The sequence below is a fragment of the Camelus dromedarius genome, chromosome 1 (assembly GCF_036321535.1).
Source record: "Camelus dromedarius isolate mCamDro1 chromosome 1, mCamDro1.pat, whole genome shotgun sequence".
Lineage (NCBI taxonomy): Eukaryota > Metazoa > Chordata > Mammalia > Artiodactyla > Camelidae > Camelus > Camelus dromedarius.
This window is the reverse complement of record NC_087436.1, coordinates 39,574,440-39,598,649: the sequence shown is the minus strand read 5'-3', so window position 1 is coordinate 39,598,649 and position 24,210 is coordinate 39,574,440. Positions and strand designations below refer to the sequence as shown.

At 36.9% G+C, this 24,210-nt stretch overlaps 1 protein-coding gene and 1 long non-coding RNA gene across 3 annotated transcripts in view; one reads left to right on the top strand and one right to left on the bottom strand.

Annotated features, from left to right (window-relative positions):
• The window catches only part of LOC105093636 (uncharacterized), a 697,614-nt gene that overhangs the window by 618,273 nt on the left and 55,131 nt on the right, over positions 1-24,210 (bottom strand). The window lies entirely within an intron of this gene.
• LOC105093638 (N-deacetylase and N-sulfotransferase 3) overlaps positions 1-24,210 on the top strand; it is a 131,676-nt gene that overhangs the window by 71,037 nt on the left and 36,429 nt on the right. The window lies entirely within an intron of this gene.

The window sequence follows — 24,210 nt, the reverse complement described above, 5'->3', positions numbered from 1 at the left end:
GGGATAAAGAGAATAAAATTTGAAAGACCCCTCTCTTGACCTTAATTGTATAGGTTTTAGGGAAAATATTAAAGTATTTTTCATCATCTACTTGTATTCAATAACTATTTCTCAGTTCCTAGAAAATGAGGTAGAAGTAAGGGTAACTCATCTTTGGGCAAAATCAGCATATGTATTCAAAAATTAGGACAATGTGAGGTCGTGTGACATTTGGCCTTTTGGAAGTTTATCAACCTTCATACCTCCAAAATATAAATAATTCTGATTTATATGTCAGAAATAATCTGATTCTTCTAACTTCCTATTCTTTACAAAGAATAGATACCTTTGGAATTATCTCATATGGCTTTCTTTTTCTCTATTTTCTCAATTCAGCCAGTAATATATAGGCAAAAGAGTTAAACCAATGCCTAATTATGAACTGAAAATTCAGTTAAAATATTTTAAATATGCTAACATTTTCACCAATAATTTTAAGACTCCTTTACTCCATAATCTGTAAAATTCTGATGTTTTATATTTCCTTTCATCATAGAGCAATAGGACTATGAACAGGTAATAATCTGCTTTGGCACTTAACAAATTCCTGGTTGTATTGTAGTTTCAGAACTTTCTAAACCAAATTAGTTTTATTTAACATGGAAGAAATTCAAAATTAGATCATTCATGTTCAATAGATTTACAATAAATATTATATTTTTACTAATTAAAAAGCAAATCCTTTTCTTAATTGAAAAAAATTCTTGTAATAAAGCTTATTTATGTTAATCTTGAACACTAATTTGGACTAAACTAACTGAACAAACTCTTTAAATGTTTAGCAGACCTTGCTACTTTTCAGGACTTTATCCATCATATTTGGCAATTTTGTTTGTCTTACTGAGGGGATCTACAAGGAATAAAGGGGAAAAGAATTTCTCCACAAAAATTGTTCTTTCCTGATTCAGGAAACTTTCATTAGGTAATTATTTTCAGATAAACACTGATATTCAAAATAAATGACACATCTTGTCAGACACCATAAAATATGCAAGGAATCCAAATCAACTTCACCTGATATGCCAACTCCAATTTTGGGAAGCAGCTGTACTTCCCTAGAGATTTATGGTTAAGCTCACTTCTAGACTCAGCTCAAGTTTTGCCCAAGGGAAGACTGCTATCATTAGTTAGTGATGTTTGTCTTGCAGAACAGAGTGAGGAGTGGTGGCCTGTTTCCCATGAATTCTCCCTCCCAAAATGTTCTACTGTTACCAAAGTATTTTTCACTGCTAAAGAAGAAAGTGTCAGCCATGTAAATTTAACACAAAGAGTTACAAAGACAATGTTAGTGCTGCATAGGAGAGAGAAAACCTTGGCCTTCTCCAACTGAGCATTTCCAGAGTCACAAGCCTACACACCTCTGATGTGAGTTGGATGTAGAGATTTTGATTAACAGATTTTGAGGTTCAGGTGCATTTGGGAGGTGGGCCCATCAGACTATCTGAGCCTGGGACCACGAAGAATTCAATTCTTCTAATTCTCTTTCTGATTCTAAACTTAACCAGCAACTTTCTGATTAGAGTTTGCTTATATAGGAATTATATAGATTTGTACTCACTGGCACAGTAATTTGCAATGCAATTTTATAAATCTTTCAGTTGGTGAATAGTTCCCATGTAACCTGTTAACGAGGAGAGCACCCTCTAATTGTACATGTTTTAATATTTCAGTTCCTCTATAATTTCCTGTTCTCCATCTCTTTATTCATAAGTTTCAACTGGCTTTGCTAATTTGACTCTGCCCCTGAGAGGTGGACACTGTCTCAGTGTACCAAATCAGATTTTAGACCCCATCAGACTCTGAAGTGTTTGTTGACTGATTCAGGAGGGTAATGAGAAATACCTTACAGATATACCAGGGTAGAGTGCTACTAGAACTATCCCAGAGTCACTGTTAGCTACAGACACACAAGCACAACATTTCTACAAATCATGTACTACACCTACAAACAGTATTCTTGATCAATTTATAGTGCGTCAAGTATCCTCATATATACTTCGAAAAATGTGAGAAAAAGTCTACTTGACACACCTATATAAAATAATATGTAAGGGGGTACTAAGAACTGAAATATATGAAGATGACAAAAAAGACTCATTGACAATGACTGCTCCTGCCCTCAATAAATAGAACCTTATAAATTTATGACATATATACTTAGATTAAAAAACCACTAGTAAAAGTATACTGTCCATCTTAATATGAGTTTCCAGTTCCACCTATCTTAGGAAGATGTGATAATACTTAATTAGTGTGACAAATGGAATAGTTCTGAATTAGACATGATTGTTCCTCTTGTGGGAGCCATAAATACCTTCTATTGCCTTGAAAAAAGATGGCCCCTTCCTGCTCCAGTATTCTTATTTCTAATTACAAAACGTTCTGAGTCCTTGCTTATGTTCTAGTTCAATAAAAAGACTGTAGGTATTGAGTCATTAACGACTGATATCTGTGGAACGCTTTGCTTTCTTCCAACATGCTTGATAATAAAGTCAGTGCTTCCTTTACTTAATAATCCAGAAGAGTTGTGGATTGCCAGAAGATTCATATTCTTGTTACACTTGCTTGGAAGTCAAGTGGAGAAATCCCTGACAATATAGCAATATTATACCTCCTTCATCAAACTGCTAAACACCCCATACAAACAGCAACTAATTCCCTTATGCTCATGTTTTATTGAATACTTTTTGTCTCTATGTTTCTCAATTTGATACAGCATCCATCCACCATACTCTCCCTACCCTCCTACCCAGTTCCCTGAAAGCCAAATCTAAGTTGTGTTTCTCTAATCAAAGAGAAATCATAAACACAGTGAATATGATGAATGTTTTGAACTGGGAGTAACACATGAGAGAATTACAATAAAAATAAAACAACAAAATTCACACAAGAAGATATTAACCCACACTGAATTTTTTAAAAACCTATAATTTACATGTATAGGACTTAATATGTGCTTGTCTATAAAATCTATCTAACAGGAAACAATGTTATTTCCTAACAGGAAATTTTATGTTTCTTTCTTTGCTTATTTTCTAATCCTGGAAAACACTTTAATAACAGAAAACCTTTTATTGAAAAATAAATGATCAACAAAAACAATTTTGAATAGTAGAAAAATAATTCCCGAGCATGCCTAATTACGAGTATTAAGTCTAGACTTAATGCGTCGGAACCTCCTGTGGACACTTTTGGGAATCTGCATACTTATCATGACCTTTAGGTGATTTTTATGGTCAGGCAAATTTGGGAAATACTGCAGAAGAAAAAAATGGAGAAATAATTTTGGTAATCAGAGATTACCAAAAACTGCCATGAAAATTGTGGGCCTATGATCAAGGTATGAGAATTGAAAATGAGCCCAAATGTGCAGTAGGATTTTTAAAAAAACAATGAGAATGAGTATCTTTCTTGGTGACCAGAGAACTCTAGTTTGATTGAGAGTTTAAAATAGAGGTAACTCCTATTTATCCTTTAAAACTTAGCTTAAGGGTCACCTTTCTCAGGAAACCATCTCTACTCTGGTTTAGAAGCACCTCTTTGTGTTCCCACCACATCCTCTACAGACTTCTTCAAAATACTTACTACTCTGCGTTGTAAGTGCGGGTCTGCTATTAGGCTGTTTGCTTCTTGTGGTAGAGAATGTGTCTTTTAACTCCAAAACCATCCCAGTGCCTCAACATGATGCCTTGTACCTAGTTTCTATTTGTCATATATTAAGGAAGAGAAATTGACTTTTCTAATGACCTGGTACAAAAACAAAAAAATAAAAATAAAAACAACAGTAAATCTAAAAGGTAAGGAAATCTGGGTCCTGATGATTCTCAAATCAAAAGCATAAGTAAAGCCTGTATCATGAGTTGGATGCAGCTGAATTATGTATTGTTGTGTACTGTTCTGCACACATGCAGTTGTCTCTTCCGTACAGACTCTTGTTTTCATGGAGTTCATCTGGGTGAAGGACTGGAGAGTCCCTCCAGTCACCTCAGCTAATGCGAGTGTGGGATTCCAGAAGGCTGAACACTCAGGATCCATAGGATTTGAAGGGTTCTTCTGAGTCTAAAGCGGATTCAGGGTCCAAAAAATGATTTTGATCTTGCCTAAGTGCTTTAATACAAACACAACAGATGCTTTTCATGTGTCTGAGTATCTTGTTTTTCTACTACTAACTCCACACTCCATACTCTTTGTCTGCCTCAAAAGTGCTGCTTGTTTATGGCTTCTGCACCTTCATTAATTCACGTTACCCATGGCCCAATGTGACTGCATGAAACATTTTCCATATAAGATTCAGCTTCATTTCTAACTTGGGGCCTCATCCTCTTGTGGTGCCTCAGGTCAAATTCCCCAGCAAGGAAATCTGGCCCAGCTTACTTTTTTGAGTCAGCCAGTGTCAGTCAGGCCTGCTGTGAAATGACTGTTCATGATTATGGACCCCCACAAGTCCCTCCAATCCCCATTCTAAACTATGACTAGCCAGTGGGCTCCCTGAGGACTGTTCTTTCAGCAAAATCTTGGAGGGGGCAGGTACTGTGACTACAGTCTCACCTGAATCTGGATATTGTGGGAAAAACCAGTATGGTCTCAGCCAATTCCAGAGATTTGGGAGTAAGCTGAACCTCTCTGGAGAAGGCCTAAAGCTTAATTATGAAGCTTGTAATGTTCAAGTAAGTAGCTCTTTTAGGTAGGACCAATTCATTACATTCATCATTTTATTATCTGTCTTGCTTTTAGGATGCAAGTTCCAAGATGGCATGTACATCTTGTGTTTTGTTTTCTCTTATCCTCAGACTAGGAAAAGTTCCTGGCATGTAGTATGTGCTTAAAAAAAAAAATTTCATAAGTGAATGAATGAACTTAAATATCCAACAACAGGGGTGGGGGTACTAGAAGAGCAAATTATGCCCCCGCCATAGTGGAATACATTCAGACATTTTAAAACATATCGTTTAATAATTTTTAATGACATAGGTAGATATTCAGATATGTTCACTGAAAAAAGTAAGTTACTAGAAAATTAGATATGAACATAGAAACAAACTAGAAGGAATGCAACACAACGTTAGCAATGGTTGCCCTAGATCACAGGATTAAAGATGGTTTTCATTGTCTTCTTTTGTCTGATTTTTGTAAAATGTCTACATTGAACATCAATTACTATTAAAACCAGCGCACACGCACACAAACACACACACACACTTAAAAACAACAATAATAAAGAATTATCTAACACTAACAGTGAAGAATATAAATGTAGTTATTTATTTAGTGCTATATCAGGGGTAGAATTAATACTTACTCAGTTCCAGTTGTTCCCTATCTGTAAGTCTCATATATCACCTAACACCTACCTCACTGCATGGCTATTTGGGTATATATACATCTTTTCTCCTATATGAGGGGGCATCTGGCAGGAATGATTTATGTGCGTTTCATTTTTGTTCTTCCTATTGTGTGTAGATCAGTGTTTTAACTCTAGTAAAAGGTTATTAAGTGTTTTTTAAATGATTTACTAAATGCCAGGATAGTTATGCTTTAGGGGCAACACTTGACTTACAGCATATCCAAATGTGAGTAATAACAAGGCTGGTTTTAATAAAACAGTATATTTCTGGCAGATTCTCTGCTCTCAAGAAAGAGTGAAATTCAGGATCCAGGAAATTTTTAAGTGGCCCTAAATGTTTGGCAGGTTTTTACAAGTGATGGTGAATTAGCCTGACATGAAATAATAGACAATTAAAGCTGGAAAGAACCACAAAACTCATCTACTCAATCATCTCATTTTAGGCTCAAGGTCACTCCTGTGTTCTTCTGCTGAGAACCCCATCTTTCTTGACTCTGAGTTTAGGGCTTCTACCTCTACACCACGGTGCCTCTGCACTCCTGGGTAAACTGGCCTTAATGTGATACACATTACCTCTAAATGTGACTCAGTGGTCTGCACCAGGAAAATGTGCCAATGGTTTAAAATCTCTGGCCAATTATCTAGAAAAAAGCAACCCATCTCCATGTTGAGTAAAAACCAAAAAAATAAGTGCTTTTTTAAAAAGCCATAATAAGCAGTTATAGCTAAAGGAAAATGTCGACTGTACTTTTCAAGAACTATGAACATTAACTGTGCACTTTTTTATCTTAAAGCAATACTTGTTGACATTACTTATAAATTGATAAGACTTTATTCTTTAATTTCTAAAATTTATTTTTATTAGATTTTTAAACTTATAAATTCAACATTTTTTATTTCATTTATTTCCTACTTTCTATATCAGCCCTATTTTTCTATCAAGGTTCTTCATGACTAACTGTGGTATTATATAATTACTTGACACTGTGAGATTTAGAATACCACAAGAAAGCATGATTCAGTCTTTTTGATTCTATGGTTAAGAAAAACAGGAGTATGATAAACTCAAGTCATTGAAATGGATATTTTTAAGAAATCTAAGAAAATAGATATTAAGTTAAAGAAATCAATATTATATTATTTCTTATTTAATCCTTTTATAGCTTCATATAACACAGAGGATAAATTTTAAAAATCCTTCACTTGGAAAAAAAGTTAAATCTGGCTCCTACCCTTTATGGTTTCTTCTTTCAATAATCTCATATACATACCTTTCATTCCACCCATAGAGAAGAATTTATAGTTCCCTAAACAGGACCTGTTATCTCGCTCTGTGCCTTAAAGTGCTACTGCTTTGGGTTGGAATGCCTTCCAGTAAATCTGAGCTCATATATCATCTTTTTATAGAACACTTCCCCCAACTCTCCAGTTTCTCCTCTGTGTTCTCATAGCACCCAACCCTAACCCTAACATAACTTGCCCCCAGTACTATAATCAGTTATTTTTCTCATCCAATAGTTTGTGCATTCCTTGATAGAAAGTATCATGTCTTATTCTATCTTACAATCAAGATAGACTGCAAAATTTTTGGTGCATAGTAGGTTCCTAATGAATGACAGTACATTAACTTACTATGCCTGTATGTGTACTGTTCCTTTAATTTGAAGGAAAATCTAGTTGCCTTGGAAGTACCTAATCACAGAATTCACTTGACTCAAGAGACTTTGCATTCCTGGGCTTTCATTTTTTCCCAATATGGCATCCAGAGGGATGGATCCTTTTGAAAGTCATTAAATTTATGAAAAGATGTCAGTTTCATTCATAGGAAGAAAAATGCAAGGACAAATGTATTGAGATACCATTTCTTATCCATCATATTGCCGAAAGTTCAAAAAGCTGATAAAATATTCTGTTAACTAAGCTGAGGGAAAACAAATACTCTCGTATATCCTAGTGGGTATGCAAAGTGGTACAATCCCTAATAAGAGAATGCAAAATGGTACAGCTGCTATGGAAAACAGTATGGAGTTTCCTCAAAAATTAAAAATAGAACTACTGTATGATCCAGCAATCCTACTTCTGATTATTTTTCCAAAAGAATTAAAAACAGGATCTCAAAGAAATATTCGCTGTCCTGTGTTCATTGCAGCATTGTTGTCAATGGCCAAGAGGTAAAAACAACTTAAATGTCTGTCAACAGATGAATGAGTAAAGAAAATGTGGTATATATGTACAATGGAATATTAGCCAGCCTTAGAAAGGAAGGAATTCTTGTCATATGCTATAATGTGAATGAAACTTGAAGACATTATATGCTAAGTGAAATAAGCTAGTCACCAAAAGACAAATACTGCATGATTCCACTTGTGTGAGGTATCTACAGTAGTCCAACTCATAAAAACAAGGTAGTATGGTGGTTTTCAGAAGCCAGGGGAAGGGAAAATGGGGAGTTGCTATTCAGTGGGTACAGAGTTTCAGCCACAAAAGTTCTAGAGATCTGTGGTACAACAATATGCATATACTCTACCTTACATTTAAAAATTTGCTAAAAGGGTAGATTTCTTGTTATATTTTTTTAATTACAGTTTTTTTTAAAGTAAAAGAACTTAAAAATATCTTTTTGTATTTCTGACGGTACATTTTTAACAGGAATCTAATCATGAAGAAACAAATCCAAAAATTCTATAAAACAAACATCCCAGACTCTTCCAAAAAGGTATCATGTTTTTAAAAAGTAGAGAAGGGGGATTATTCTAGTGTAAAAGAAACCAAAAGACGTAATAACCTAATATAATTTATAAATATTAAGCATTCATTGAATCCTGAATTTTTTTTAATATATTAAAGTCATTTTTCTTTTCTTATGTTTTTTTAATTTTATTTTTTTGTGGGGAGGGTAATTAGGTTTGTTTGTTTGTTTTTTTTGTTTGTTTATTTTTAGAGGAGGTACCAGGGATTGAATCCAGGACCTCATGCATGCTAGGCATGTGCTCTACCACTTAAGCTATACCTTCCCACAAAGTCATTTTTCTAATGATTACCGTTGGATAGCAAAATACCCCAAAACACAATGGCCTAAAAAAATTAATTATTTTATTAATTTCATGGTTTCTGTAGGTCAGAATTCAGGAGGGGCTAGACTGGGGGTCTCTAGCCTCCAGTGTCTTGAGGTTGCAGTCAGCTGGTGACTGGAGCTGGAATCCAGGCAGCTGCAGCAGCTGCAAGCTGGCAGGGCATCTCTTCACAGTGTCTCAAGGCTTTGTCATGGGATCCCTCCCCAAGGGCTTCTGGGGGCTTCCTCACAGCAGGATGGCCTCGGGGCCGTCATATGGCTTTAGGGCTCATGAAGCATCAGGGCAACAAAGGCAGCAGCAGAATCGCCTGGGTTTCAGAAGTCACAGCAGCATTTCTGCTTCACAGAAGCCTGCCCACATTCAAAGGTTAGATTCCACCTTTTTACATGAGAATGACAAAGTCCTAGAAGAGAGAGGATTGTGGAAGCCATCTTTGGAAAATATAACTTACCACAGATAATTATGAGACAGGGAAATTTAAATCTGGACTGCGCAATAGATGATATGAATTAATTATGTCTTCTAGAAGAGGTGATACTTGATTTTATAGTAAAATGTATGTGTTCTTAGATGATGCATGCTAAGGGATTTAGTGGTAGTGTCTTGATATCTGCAACTTATTTTCATATGATTTAGCAAAATGACAGGTATATTTAAGACAGAAAGAAAGAAAACATGAAGCAAATGTAGTGAAATGTAAGCAAGTGGAGAATAGATGATGAACGTACAGATGTTCACTGTCCTAATTATTTGCTTTTCTTTAGGTTTATAATATGCTTCTCAAATAATTGAGTGGGAAATAACATGTAAGTCATATTACGTTACGTCTCTGCTCACATCCTCCAAACCTCCCTCTTCAGAGTAGAAGCTAATCTCCTTATCATGACCTGCAAGATCCCATGTGGTCCCCAGACCTTACCTCCCTGATACCATCTCCAGACAGAGGAAACAGCAAGTACAAAAGCCCCTTGAGTGCACTTGGCATGATGAGAAACAGCAAGTTGCTTACAATGTCCTTTTGTAGTTGATGCCTCTTAAACACCTTCTTCGTAAATCCTTGTGCGCGCATCTTAGAGAGTTTCCAACCTGATGTGAAACCTCAATTCCCTGCCTACTCATTTCTTTCTTGGTTGTAGGAACTTCAGCCCTAGAGAACTCAGTTGAAGCCACGCCATTTCTCACTATCCCAAAAATGCCTGAGGATTTGGTTTAGGAAAGGGAAATCAGAGCCAGCCAGGAAATTTTAAGAAGGTTCCCAGTTGCATTCAAATTGGGATTTCACCTACTTGGTATTCCACTCAGGATGCTTGATACCCAGTCTTAATCTTACCTCCAGGGCATATCGTCTTGTATGATATTTGAGGTTTAGATTGTCTAAGCAAGCCCTGTAGTAATCAGTAGGTTCTTAACAAGATTTTACTTTGCAGGATTTAATCCACTGGCTTTCTTGCTTGGCTGCCTTTGGCTAATGCTCCGTGCTCTGTCGGACCTCACTTGCCTGTGGCCCTAGAGCATGGTGCTGCCTGTCACAGACATCAGTGATTTCCCCTCTTGGATGGAGGCTGTCACAGAAGCCATGTTTTCATAGGATATATTTGTTCCTGGTGTTTCGGCCTTAGGTCTCAGCAGGATTGTGGTTCTTTCTGAAGGTCTTATGATACTGTCTCCAGGGAAGGAATTAGTCTCACAGATAATTGGGCCTTTTGATTCCCAAGATGAGTAGGCTGGCCACATTCTTCCTTCCAAACCAGTGAACCCTGTGTTAAGTAGGGCTTGCTGGTAAATTCAGTGTGTCAGGAACTCATGGGCAGATAAGGGGCCACTGAGCAGTGTAGGTTCTGGGACAACAGAGGAAGGGCGTACTCACCTTGGTTCTCCTGCAGAGTCTGTGCTCCCTTGTGTTCTTTTGTAAAATGTCAATAACATTGGGAGTAATAATAACAATGACAACAACATAGGTCCCTCTTATTAGAAATTAGATACTTAATAGGCATTAGAAGTCAAAGTTCAAAAAGTATTACCAGGCCACCTGAGTGTTCAAAGCATTGGTATCAGTAAAGTGAGCAAACCCCAGGTGAGATCGCCATCCACAGTGGAAAAGGCTGAGACATTCTTTTGGAGGAAACAGGACAGTTAAATGCCAGGGAGGCTTGGCTAGGTGTCCTCTGTACTAAAATTATAATTCTGGGATTGCCATTTTCCGACTTGGCAAAAGCCTTAAAAAAAATCTTTCTATCCTTTAATACTATAATTCCACTTCTAGGAACCTATCCTAGATACCAGAAAAAAAGTGTTAATTGTAATGAGGAAAGAAAATGGAAATAAATAATGTCCAACTGAAGGGAAATGGGTAAATAAATTATGTCCACTTACCATGCAGATTTTAAAATTTATGTGTATGAATAATTTGGCAGTAATGTGAGAAGAAAAAGATATATTACGTATAAATAGGATATAAAATTATACATAAAGTATCAAAATTTTGTTTAAAAATACTATAAATAAAAATACTGAAAAGAAATGGATCTTTGGATGTTAGAAATTGAGAATTTTTTTTCTTTCTGCTTTTCTGCATTTTACAGCTTTTCTTTAATGAGTTTTCATCACCTTTTTAAAAAGAAGGGTGAAGCACTGATTTTTAAAGTGCTAACACTAGAGTTCCTACTAGTAAAGGATGTCCAAATCAGTTTCATTATGGATGACCATTTATACAAATTATTTTAAGACAAAGTATCATATTAAGGGATTCAGTTCAACAATACTTCTTGAGTATCTAAAGTACTTTACTTCAAATTTCAAAAATTAACATATTCTAAAATTCCACAGGATAAGAGGTAAAACACTAACTAATATTTCAACTATCTGTAATTCTGCTTTTTCCCTTTAACAACTATACGGGCCGCAGCAAGAACTAGGGAACTACTCTGTGCTAGGCCATGTGTTACGTGCTTTTTATAAGGGACCTTATTTCATTCTAGCAACAACTCTGTGAGGCTTTGTGTATATTATCTTTCTTGACTTTAACAGCAATTCTATGAGGCATTTTATAGATGAGGAAACTGGAGTTCAAAGAGATTCCCTAATTTGACCAAAGAGAAACAAAAAGTAAGAGAAAGGTCTTCATTCTTTCCACTGTCCTTGTGCTTTGTTGATAGAATATTCCTGGCCCACAGCCAGAGCCTTGAATAGCCTAGTTTTTAAACAGAATGAAGCCACATTTCTCAGTCTGGTTTCTCATCCTAAGGGACCTATTATCCACAGACATTAGAACATGAGAGAAAAGAAAAAAAATGCTAAGCAATAGCAGTCGAAAATGAAAGCTGACAAAAAAGTAGGACCACCCCACCCCCACAAAAAAACACCTATTAAAAAGCACCCAAGAACTCAAAAGGCATAGCTATGTGGCAGTACAGAACAATTTTACGAGACCTATGACTCTCTGCAATGCTGAGGTGATTATCATATACAGTACTTTATTTTCCACATACTCTGTAATACAGGAGGAATGTAGTCCCTAAAAATTATTTCGCGTAAAGGTCATCCTGGCTCTCTTCTCCAAGGGTTCTGAGTAGATGAGGTGTTAGTTTGTCTTGTTTTTGTGATACTTCAGAATCTAGTAGAAGACTTACAGATACAAGGTGATTACTAAACTGAGGCCCTTCAGACGAGGCACTATCCAAACTCAGAATTTGTTTTTTATTTATGTGAATAGACTTACTGAGCTACCTGGTTATCAATATGCCTTGAAATATTTTGCTAGAACAACTTAGAAATGGAATTGAAGCCTCAACTGAAGCTTTCTGTGCTGCTGTGGTTTAAACTGAATGCTGCGCTTTGTATAAACATAATTTTTGTGGTTTAACTTTAGGCTGTTGTCTGCGGTCTTCCCATAAAATGGGAATGCGTCAGAAGCACAGCTTCGCTTCCTGTGTAGGCTGGAAACTGTTAACTGCAAAGTTTGGAGATAGTCTCATACAGCTCTTTGCCATATGTTAAACTAAACTTGATATGAAAAATCATATCAGTTTCCAGTTTCCCCGAGCATTAAAAAGAAAAAAAAAAAAAGCAGCTCAAGCTTTATAAATATAAAAAGCATCTGTCTGCACAGGAAATTCTACTCTGTTATTTTGCAAATGATCCCTACTTATATTTACAAGAGAAATCAGATCTGATGAAGTATATAGGAAGTAACGCACCATTTTGTTCAGAATTTTAAAATAGATCTTCATAACTCTGCATGGCTGGCTGGACTGTGAACCAACTAACCATCATTGGAGAGAGATCTCAACAGCGCTGCCCAGTATGCTCCTGAGCATTTGTGCTTCCAACTGAAAGGAGATGGAATATTTTGATAGCATGATGCTAACTTAAACATTTCTATCAGATGTAATTTTTGTGTTTAAATGCTCCCACCACCATTTCCAATTCAGGAAGACTCATGAACATTCACCAAATGTTCGGCACAGTTTTCATTCTAATTTTTTTCCTTCTCCTTGACTCTCTGAGCTTCAAAAGAATCCCTTCCATAGTCACTCACCCAGGTGCAAATATCCTTGAGTATATCTTTGGTAGCTTTTTTAAGAATCCCTTGCTGTGATTTCCTTTCTACCTGCCTCCCCATTGCCACCTATAATTTTGTCATTTCTTTTGCCCTGACCTACCATCGCATGACCCTCATAAGATTAACAGCTGAAATCCATGACCAGAACCCTAGTCATTCATCACAATCTACAAAGGACTTCACGCTGCATTTACAATATCCCATATTTTACCAGCATCCCTCTCTCAGACATGGCGATACTTCATCAATTCAGTGCATCAATTTTAGCTTTTTGATTTCACTGATTGTTTTCTTGCCTCACAGAGAGTACTCAAAGACTTCCACCCGACTGACTCTACCTGCCTTTTTTTTATCTCATAGCCTATCCATGCCAGTATTACCAACTAAACTCCCTTTACCCATGAAACCATAATTTTCTTCTTTTGATTTCTTCTTTTTCCCACCTTTATCTTGTCTAGTTTCCACTCAGTGTTGATTCCTCTACTAACTTCAGGCTCCTTTTGCTCTCAGTTCCATTTACTTCCCTTCTTTTTTTCTCAATATCAAATCAGTTTCATATAGTGATAATTATTACTCATCCAAGTGTTGCCCACTTTTACTACTCTCTCTAGTTTAAAAGTTGCTGTCTCTTCTATTAAGCTTTCACTTGTAGTTCCCTAAATAATGCTGGAAAATATGTATTAGTCTTGCAGTGTCGGTTTGATGCTCTGTTCACTAACCTTGAGATGAAGAAATAGCACCCCTTCCTCCATTGGCATCAGAAAGAGGCCACTCATGGTACATTTTCATTAAAGAACATTTCTAATTTTCAAACTCCCTCAACCACTTCAATATTATCTCTTCTATAGCCTATTCTGTTTCCACCTCAACAAAGTGTACTGTAATTCAATTCACTTCTGATGGTAACCACCTGGCATTAGCACTGGACTCCACAGATTTAAGAGCCTATTACCAGGAAAACTGCCTTTATTTCAGATACCAGCCAAAGTGGCTGGGGGGGTCCCCAGACCACCCAGCCCTCTGACCAACTGGCTACAAATTCAGATGTTCCCACTATCCCCTTAGGCTCAATAATTTGCTAGAAAGACCCACAGATCTCAGGAAAGCACTGCAGTTAGGATGATAGTTTTATTATACAAGATACACAGAGGGCAAGGTCGGGGAAAGAGCACAAAGCTTCCTTGCCCGCTCATGGTGGAATCAGGGCATATCACCCCCCTGAAACATCAATGTGTTCACCAACCAAGAAGCTCCACTGACCTTTGGTGTTCAGGGTTTTTACTGGGCCTTCATTACATTGCCTCATTTGATTAAATCACCAGCCACTTGATTGAACTCCATCTCCAGCCCTTCCCTCCTTCAGAGGAATTCATCTGATACCATATCCCTTAAAGTTCTAACCCTCTAATTACAAGGTTGGTCTTTCTGGCTTAGCCTCTCCCTATACTGAGTCATCTCATTAGCATAAACTATGTAGGGCCCACTATGAGTCACCTCAAAAGCATAAACTATTAGGACTCACCATGAATAACAAAGAATGTCTATCACTTGGGAAGTTCTAAGGGTTTGGAATTTTCCTCCTAGGAACTGGGGACAAAGTACCTGTCAAATTCTTTAGTCACAACAATCCTCAAGAGGATGAGTAGCCAAAGGTTTATAAACCACTTCCCTGGGAAAACAAGTTATCCAGGATCTCACTCTGGAAATTTAGGACTTAACAGCTTTTGTCTTTGGAACTCCGATGAAAATGAAACTAAAAGAACTGCATTTTCACATCCTTAAAATTAAAATTTTTCATTGGCTAAGCCTGCATGATTATACAAAGACCAGCAGATCCATGTATGTCAGGCTCGGACAAGAGAATCTTGACTGAGTTTGGCCCTCAGAAGCCTAGGCTCCAGCCTCCATAGATGTACACAGAGGCATTGACTCAAATGGGAGGTCCTGCCAGTGACCCAGGTTGGTCAAAGGGTGGCTAAGGCACCTCTTCACTCACAGAACCTCTGTCCTAATTTTAGTTTTGCAGAGATTTGCACATCTCTCCCTCTTCTCTCCTAGCAAAACCTGTCATAAAACTAGTTCTAAGGAGAACGTGCATGACACAGAAGAGTTTAATGAACTGTTATGTTACACTTGGTACTGAAAAAGAAAATGAAACCTTTTTTTATAAAAGTATTCATCTTCTCTGTGATGGTTAATTTTACAACTTCCAGAGTAGGCCAAGGTACCCAGATATTTGGTTAAACATTATTCCAGACGTTTCTGGGAAAATATTTTTTTAGATGGCACACCATTTAAATTAGTAGACTGAGCATAGTGGATTACTCTTCATAATGTGGGTTGGCCCTCATCCAGTCATTTAAAGGCCTGAAAAGGAAGAGGAAATTCTGCCAGCAGACTGTCTGTGGATTCAAACTGCAACTCTTCCCTGGGTCTCCAGGCTACCAGTCTACCATATATACATATACACACATACATCCTGTTGGTTCTACTTCTCTGGAGAACTCTAACTCATAAACATTTATTTTTTATTTTTTATTTTGGGGGAAGGTAATTAGGTTTGTTTGTTTGTTTGTTTGTTTGTTTTTAACAGAGGTACTAGGCATTAAACCCAGGAACCTCGTGGATGCTAAGCACATGCTCTACCACTGAGCTATACTCTCCCTCCTCATACACACTTAATATTATGTAATAATATACAATATCAAGTATCCATGACTGATTAGTATAAATGTGCTTTTATTCTCCATATCAAAGAAAGAAATGATACTTATCTGCTCTAACCATGAGCATGTCTGTGTTGGTGGTCTGCATTCTCACCTGTGCCCTCTGACCATGAAAGCTGAATGATTACAGATCATCTCTAGGCCTTTAAATTTTCCAAGAGGTGCCTTATTCTCTATCATTTTTTTTTTTTGTCCCTGCATTCATACTCAATTGGCAAATGAAATGAGGCACAAATGAGTAACACTATTTTACTTTACTTCAAGGACAGTAAATATGAATCACCAAATTTCTGTACAAAATATCCTATTGGCTTTTTATGTTTCTTAAGGAGTAACAATGCTAAAGAAACATGTAATGGGAAATAGCTATTTAATTACATCTCCAAAGAGCACTAAAACATAATTGAAATATAATAGACACAGCTGCTAAAGTGTATTTTTAAATGCCTATTGAATTTCAAAGAAATATTAGAGATGTTTTATCATTATTTAATATTCCAGAAAGCATTCTGCTTCATGTCATATATAGATGCAAACGAAAACATTTTAATAGTCTCTTCATTTTAATTATTTTGAAAACATAAGAAAAGCTTAACAAATTTAGTTCATCTTAACAGGAAAAGTAATCAACTGTACCAAAATTACCATAATATATAAGATCTGAGATGGTAAGTCTCTGTCAAAGCCAATAAGTACAAGATTAAATCAAAATGGTAAACAATTTTATTATGTATTACATATTTATCATAAATTATATATAGTAATTTTATAACATAATATGTGTGTATACATAGTATATATAGGTATGTAAGCTATAGATACAGAAACCCTCTAAGATATTATCACTTCCTATTAAGTGATGTTTGAATAACATTTAGATCTTAAAAGCATTGGATTTGATAAGTCTGGAAGGCAAGGAAATTTAGCTGAACTAATTCTTCCATGAGCAGTCATTTATATCAAGTTTAATCTGAAAGTAGAGTCAACAAAGCTAATGGTTTTGAACATTCACTCACCCACTCTATTCTTGGGTACAATTGATTGGCCTCCTATATTAAAGTGGCTTTTACCTTCATTTTCTGGTAACTCAAAAAAAACTTAATTCTGAAAATATTATCTTAATTTTGTTTAATTTATTTTTAATTTAATAATACTGTTGATGTTATCATTGCATCTATTTCCTATGTGCTTAACATTTATCTAGAGTTGAGTAGGCCTTACCTCCCAGTTTATAGTGAAATCAGTTTATTTGTAAATAGGGAAAATTTTCACTTTTGCAGATGGGCCTCAAGACATACAGACACTCAAAGAGAAAGACAAATACTCAAGAGTGAGTGTAACACACATACATACACACACCCCTACTCATTTTATCTTGTTTACAGAGTGACAGACAAGTGAGTTCATTACAGATAGAGTTCACCCATTCACATGTCATTTAAAAAAAAAAAAAACCAGAATGAAAGTCTTGCTAGATATAGTGAAACTTTCCCTGCCTTCTACATCAGAGTGGTCTGCATGTGATTTGCTTATCTCTTTGTGCTCTAATAATTTAATATCCACAGAGTGTAGGGCATTTTACAATAGATGGTTCTGGTCAGTGATGCTAATGTTCTTATATCAGTTCTTTTGTAGGTTTTTCTTTCTTCATCTTTGGAAATACAGCTGGAGATAGTAGCCATTTCTTGATACTGTCCTGGGCCAGATCTGTCTGTGTAGTGCAGTGTGTGAGAGTCCAGGCTTTGCATTTAGATACAGCTGGGTTTAGATCCTAACTCAGCTGTTTCCTAGCTATTTGGCTTGTCTGACTGTAAAATGGGGACCATAATACCCACCTCCGTAAAGGTTCTTCTTATGAGTAATGAGATTACAAATGTATACTATTCACCACATAGTGAGTGTTCACTGCATATGTGTTCCTTGCCACCACCTTCTACAGCACTCACACTAAAAACCTTGCACCCATCCTGCTTCTTACCTCTTCCTTCCTGTCACCAGTGAACTAGGCAACTACACAACCAAGGAGGTTTGAATTATGTCTGAACCAAAAGTCAATGATTATGGTAGAAGTATTTATTTATTCTGAGTACATTGACTATTAGCAGAATAAAGATCATAAGTCTAAGGGCTGATCAATCTTGACTAAGTCAGTAATATTTGAGATAGTCCTTGAAAAGTGGGTAGAATTTAGCCTGAAAGACACATAGCGAGAAAAGCATTCTTTACAAAGGAAATGAATATCGGGCCTGAGCATTGGAGAATAAGGAGTAGCTCAGTTTTCTCCTTAGAGAGTGTATGTGATGGAAGAGGAGACCCAGGAAGGAATATGGGCCTATTTTATCAAGGATTCTGAGTGCTTGGTAAAGGAGTTTAACTGAATGGAAAATAAGAAATTATTGATATTTTCTAAGCAAAAGAGTTTTGCCTTGAAGAATGTCTCTGGTGTTAGCATATGGGATGTAATAGAGTTGAGAGAAATAAAAGCAAGGAAGTTATTAGAGTGGTTTCAGGCAAAAAGAAAGAAAGCCTTACCCTTACCAATTGCTAGTAGGAGTGTAAATTGATTCAATCTCTATGAAAGGTAGCTTGGCAATATCCATCAATATTCCAAATGCACATCTCATTTTCCTCAGCAATTCTACTTCCAAGAACATATCCTCAGATATACTTGTGAAAGAGCAAGCAGATTCACATGCCAGTTTATATACAGTAGCGTAAAATTACAAGGACTCTTGGATAAACTAGAGCAATCCACAGAGCAGGATTATAGTACTTCTATACAGTAAGAATAAGGAAGTCCCTTATGCACTCCTACTGAACAATTTCCAAGATTTAAGTTAAAAAAAATCAAAGCATAAAATTGTGTGTAGTTTGTTCCCATTTGTGTTTTAAAAATAAAAAAAGAAGAAAAGAAATACATATACATACCAGCTTTGGTATACGCAGACTATTTCTGGAAGGAAACACACACAACAATGATATTGTGGCTTCTTGGTAAAAGAATTGAGTGACTGAAGGACAGGAGTAAGAGGACTTTATTTATTTATTTTTTTTTACTGTATGCCTTCTTGCACCTTTAGAATTTTATATGATGCAATACTACCTATCCAAAATAAGTGTTAGAAGCAGTGAGGCCTGAAGTCAGAGTGGTACCTAGAGAGCTGGAAAGAACTTACCAGAAGTTGATAGCAACAGACAAATTTTTATAAAGGAAGAATACAGACATCCAAGAACAGAAAGGTGCGGACAGCCTAGTACTAGTCTGTGTGCCATAAGCAGAAAGAGAATTTAAGAAGTCTTGTGATGCAGCCTGAGCCTTTGGGGAATATAACTATCATCCCATCTTTACAGATGAGGCACCTAAACATCTGGAGGTTCACTGACTCACCCCAAGTAGCACAACTGAGTGTCATCATAGCGTTCTCTGTAAAGCTTTAAATGGGAGCAATATTTAGAAAAGTATAGAAAATTGACTTCATAGCTGGAAGAGACAGGAGAGTCCTGCCCTCCTCCTCGCTGCCCAGTTACCCACCTCCCCTCCCTAATAAGGTGAATTTTCCTATTTAGCAGGCACTATTCCCTCGACATTGGTGTTGAATGGAACCATTTATTAAAAAAAAAAAAAAAACCCTTGTAGTCCTTTCAGAATTCTGACGTGTCTGAAGCCTGTATGATTGTAATAATAATGATGATAATAATAATAATATCCAAACAATATTTTTAGGATTTCCCTTTAAGTCAATATGAGAATGTTGACCTTTCATAGAAGACTGAATCTACACTTCAGATTTCAGAGCCGCATTGAGTCTCCTTGTACCCGTGAGGTGTGGTTCTGGGTGGTTTCTACTATGTGAAAGGGTTGATAGTTTCAGAAAGGAAACGTTGATAAACTCCAGTTCTATTTAACCAAATGGTTTACCTGACTCCTCTGCTAATTCACTTTTAGAAAATGTAACCCCTTATTCCGTAACAGTAGTATAGATTAGTTTATCTATAAATAAGTTATTTTAAAGGACTTGTAACTTAGAGCAGTAATAAAAAATTATAGACCAAGTAGGGGGTTCCTACTACAGAGTTTTTTAAAGTAGATATTTGGGTTAGTTATGATCTTTTATGGTCTTACCACATTTTACCTCTAGAGTTAGAAACCTCTACCATGGTATTGTTCCCACTCCAGCTGCCAGAGGCTTTGGCAGTAGGTGGCCTCTGCCCGTGCTGATCATGAAGGTTTGGAATCCTTTATATTTCTTCTCTTTCTCCATCTCAGCAGAAATGCCCTTCTAGAAATCTTGCTTTTAATTAAGTTTCATATGGTACCTTAGCTGACTTTTGTACCTGGGTTGGTCTCCTTCGAAGCTCTGAAAGAACTACTTCACTTATTCTATCTTGTGCCAAACTTCATTTCTTAAAATGTCTTTTTTCAGTCAAAACAGTAAGCTGTGGCCTGGGTAGACCCAGTCAAGCCCTGGTATTTTTTATCTCCCCAAAGGTATAGACAGCTAAGTGACTCTGTTAAAATCTAGTGAGTGTTTAATCTTTAGTATTGTTCTTCCTCATCCTTTGAGTCTTCACCCTCTACATAAATTTCTGGACAAAGTTGACACTCTCAAAATCTTTCAAAATTTTACAAATGACTATTAGAGGGGCTGCCTTAAAATAAATATTTTAAAAGAATTTTTAGGTGTTTTTGTCTACTTAGAAACTTGACAACAATTAATTCCTAGCTTTTAAAAACCTAGCTATTTTTATTCACAAAATGAATATACTAGTTCGGTTTGTTTACTTCCTCCCAAGGGTGAATTCAGTGTTATGAGGAAATCAATTCATTGAAGCCTCTTGATAATGAAGCTGATCTTTGTGATTACCGAAATTTAATTCATTCACATATAAGCCAAAATCAGATTTTCGTGCGGGTCCATTTACTTAAAGAGTCTTTGTTTTTTAATTCTGTCAGGTTTTTTTGGTTAAATTAAACACCTTCAGGGAAGTTTAACTTCATCTCCTCTCTATATCTTCATTATGCTGTGGAGGCAGTGCTTTAAAACTAAGAAGCAAAATGTTTTCTGCTAGGAAAAAAAACGTTTTCATTGCAAAATTGAATATAACTTTTGTACAACGTTGCTGCTTAAATAAGGATTTCTCTTAATTAATCATTTTTAAATCCATCATAAGCTGTAACTGTATTCATTATCCTGTCACTTTGTGAGTCTAACAGAACAAGAACAGCTGTTGTCTAGTTTATAAATAACAGCACCATGGTCTTTCAGTATCAGAACAGCACACCCAAGGTACACGGCGCAGAATTCCCTGGAAATTGGTGGTCTGAGAGCTGGAGACACTCTTGTGCATGTAAACATTTGTTCAGCAGCCGAAGTAATAGCAATGCATTAAACCAATAGAATTACTTCTTCTGGCACCTAACAGAAATGTTAATTGATCATCAATCATTAGCTTGTAATAAAAGGGCTGAACTTGCAGTTCTGAGTGTATAGTCAGAAAAATTAAGTGAGACAGAAATGTTATAAAAAAGATAAATGTTCCAAGCTAAATTGCTTTAAATTACATTGACCTCATCCCTGTACCTTTGAAACCTGTCCCTAATGGAGAGCAATTGATTTACCCTTCCAGCTTTCCTGTAAGGCCTATCAAATCCCAAATTCAAACGGGCTCTTTGCCAAATTATTCTGCAATTGAGTTTTCCTTTGAGATTCTTAAATGATGACTAAGGCACAAGCCAGGTAGAAAAACGGTACTCAATGAATTTAAGCTTTAAAAATGAAAGTGACAGCTTTTTTCTCCCATTGGACAAGGTGATAAAATTAATGGAAGTAATTTTTAGCATAAAACAGTTATAACAGCACAAAAATATGAAGACTATTAGCACCAAAGTGAGCTGTAAATGGGACCACCATGAAAAAATTTCAAATGTCTCAGCTACATCTAAGATAAAATGATCAAGTTCCTGGAAACTAAGGAGAATTTGTGAGGAAGATTTTTAGAGAAAGTTATGCTGTGCAGGGAGTGTGATCCCCACCGCTTTCTCCCCAGGGGAGAGCAGAGGGTGAGTGACAGCCCTGCTGCTCATCTCGGCTCCTATGTGAGGGTCCCTGGGACTATCAGAGAGCCTGGCATGTGTTCCCTGCAGGAGAGGACCATGTTAGGCTGGTGTCTGCCTCGTGACTCAGAAAATCAAAGCATGAGAAAGAGACTGGCTAAAATGGTCTGCGTCAGAAGAGGAGGGGGCCACATCTAAGAAGTATGTGCCCTCTTTTCCAAAGTCAGACCAAAGGCCCCAACATCTCAGGGCCCAGATGTGGAATTCTTAGTAGGAATGTTATCCGGGAATCCTTCTAAAAGGGCTCCTAACAAAGGACTCAGGGATGCAGTAACTTTGTAAAGGAAATTGCATGGGTGGGGCCTAGAAGGAGTATCTCCAAAGATCTCAAATGGCTTTAAACATATGCCATCTGATGACATTATCAATCGCATAGTAATTCCCTGCATCCCTCTCCCTGCTTCATCTCCATGTCCCAAACACTAAGGAATCCAAAACCTGAGCTAGCAAGAATAAAATCACCCACTGGAGAAGGATAAATCAGCCTCTCTTCCCAGCCTCCCTTGCAGATTCTTTTCTGCACCAGGTCACAGCTGAGAGAGAGAAGAAGATTTAATATGGCAACAAGTTTGGAGTTTTTATTATCTTCTGGACCAGGAGATTTAAACTACTAAATCAGGACCGTGTTTAGCAACTTAAAGCTACATGAGAGCTTTCTGTTCACCTAAGAAGCTAAGGAGACCACGCTGCCTGCACCAGCCTTCATCCAAGGATAAGGGAAAACCACCCACCCTGAATAAATGTTAAAGGGATGTGTAAAAAAAAGTGATGATATCACTTCAGTGATTATATCCCATGAATCTGAAGTGTTTAATGTATGCATTACACAAGATTTTTAAGACTGCAGATATTATATTTAGAGTTGCTCACCTTTGATGAGGTATTTTCAGTGGAACAGTGGGAACAAAAGCCAGATTACAAAGGACTAAAATGTGAACAGAAATGAGGAGTAAAGATAGCACCTAAATACTGCTCCTTTGAAGAGCTTGGCAGGGAAGAACAGTGGCTGGAAAAGAAAAAAAGCTCAAGAGAGAGCCCACAATGGGAGAGACAAACATGTTTTCAGGTATTAGGGAGGGACCAGTCCAGAGGATCAAAAATAGCGGAAAACAGAAATAAGTGATAGAATGAGATTTCTCTGGAGTTGAAAGTAGATGGGGTAAAATGCGCTTAAGGATATATTAGTCTTGAATACAAAATAGAACACCTCTGCCTGACACTGAAGGTGTCAAGGGTACTTTTTAAAAGACAAATGCATATGGAGAGGGGAGTTGAAAGAGTTGCTGCCTAATGACCATTACTCCCCGTTAATCATGGGATGATGAACTAGGGAAATTAGGGAGAGTGGAAGATGAGTAAAGGCCGCAAGAGAAGAATGAGAGTTTGAAACAGCTGCTGAAGGGAACTGAAGAGTGAGGAGATAGAGAATGAGGAAAAAGACTATCCCACAGTGCAGAGGATTCCACTGAAACTGGGGACCATGTGCTGCTGTCACCTGAAGAGCTCCCCTTGTATATTTTCCCTCTAGCTGTGCTGAACAGATCATACGTGGGAGTGAAGAAATTGAATGAAAAGTTGATCCAAAGTCTCAGACCTGTAGAACACTGAAAGCAGAAAGATACTTTGGGAATCTGAGGGTGAAGGTGGGGGAGGAGTTCAAACTGTGGACCATACAATCTTGCCCGGTGGAGGAAGTGATCAGATGAACATTGACAGATGCAGAAAAAATGAGGAGATTGGAGACTAGAGGTGTAGGTAAGGTTGATAAGCTGCTGGAAGGAAGCGATAAATGAGAAATTATGTTCCTTCAAAGCCACAGTAACATAACAACAACAACAACAACAACAAATAGCTGTTACTTATTAAGCAATTACTGTGTGCCAAGCAGCACTTCAAATGTTTTTATTATGCTTAATCATCATGACAGCCCTATGAGGTGGTTACTATTATTATACCCCTTTTTTCCTTTTCTGTAAGTAAATTAAAGTACTGAGAGTTTAAATAACTTGCTAAGATCAAAGAACCTACTTTCTTAACCACCATGCAAAGTCAAAGACCTAAACATACCATTTATTTACAAAAGAAGGAAGTTTCACAGGAAACAGAAGAAAGTGGGCGGTAAAAAAATAAGTGGAGACTGGAACAGGCAGAGTTCAGGGAGAAGAGTACAGGGCAAATGGGGCCAAAGTTGGAAGAGACAAAAATAAATCACTGAGGAGGCACATGATTTGAATGATGCTAAAGGATTACCAGAATGAACATAAGGTTATTGGTGCCGACTCAAGGCACATACTATATCTCATGGGCAGTTCACAGAATAAAGCTGGAAAGGCCCAACACCAGCCCCCAAG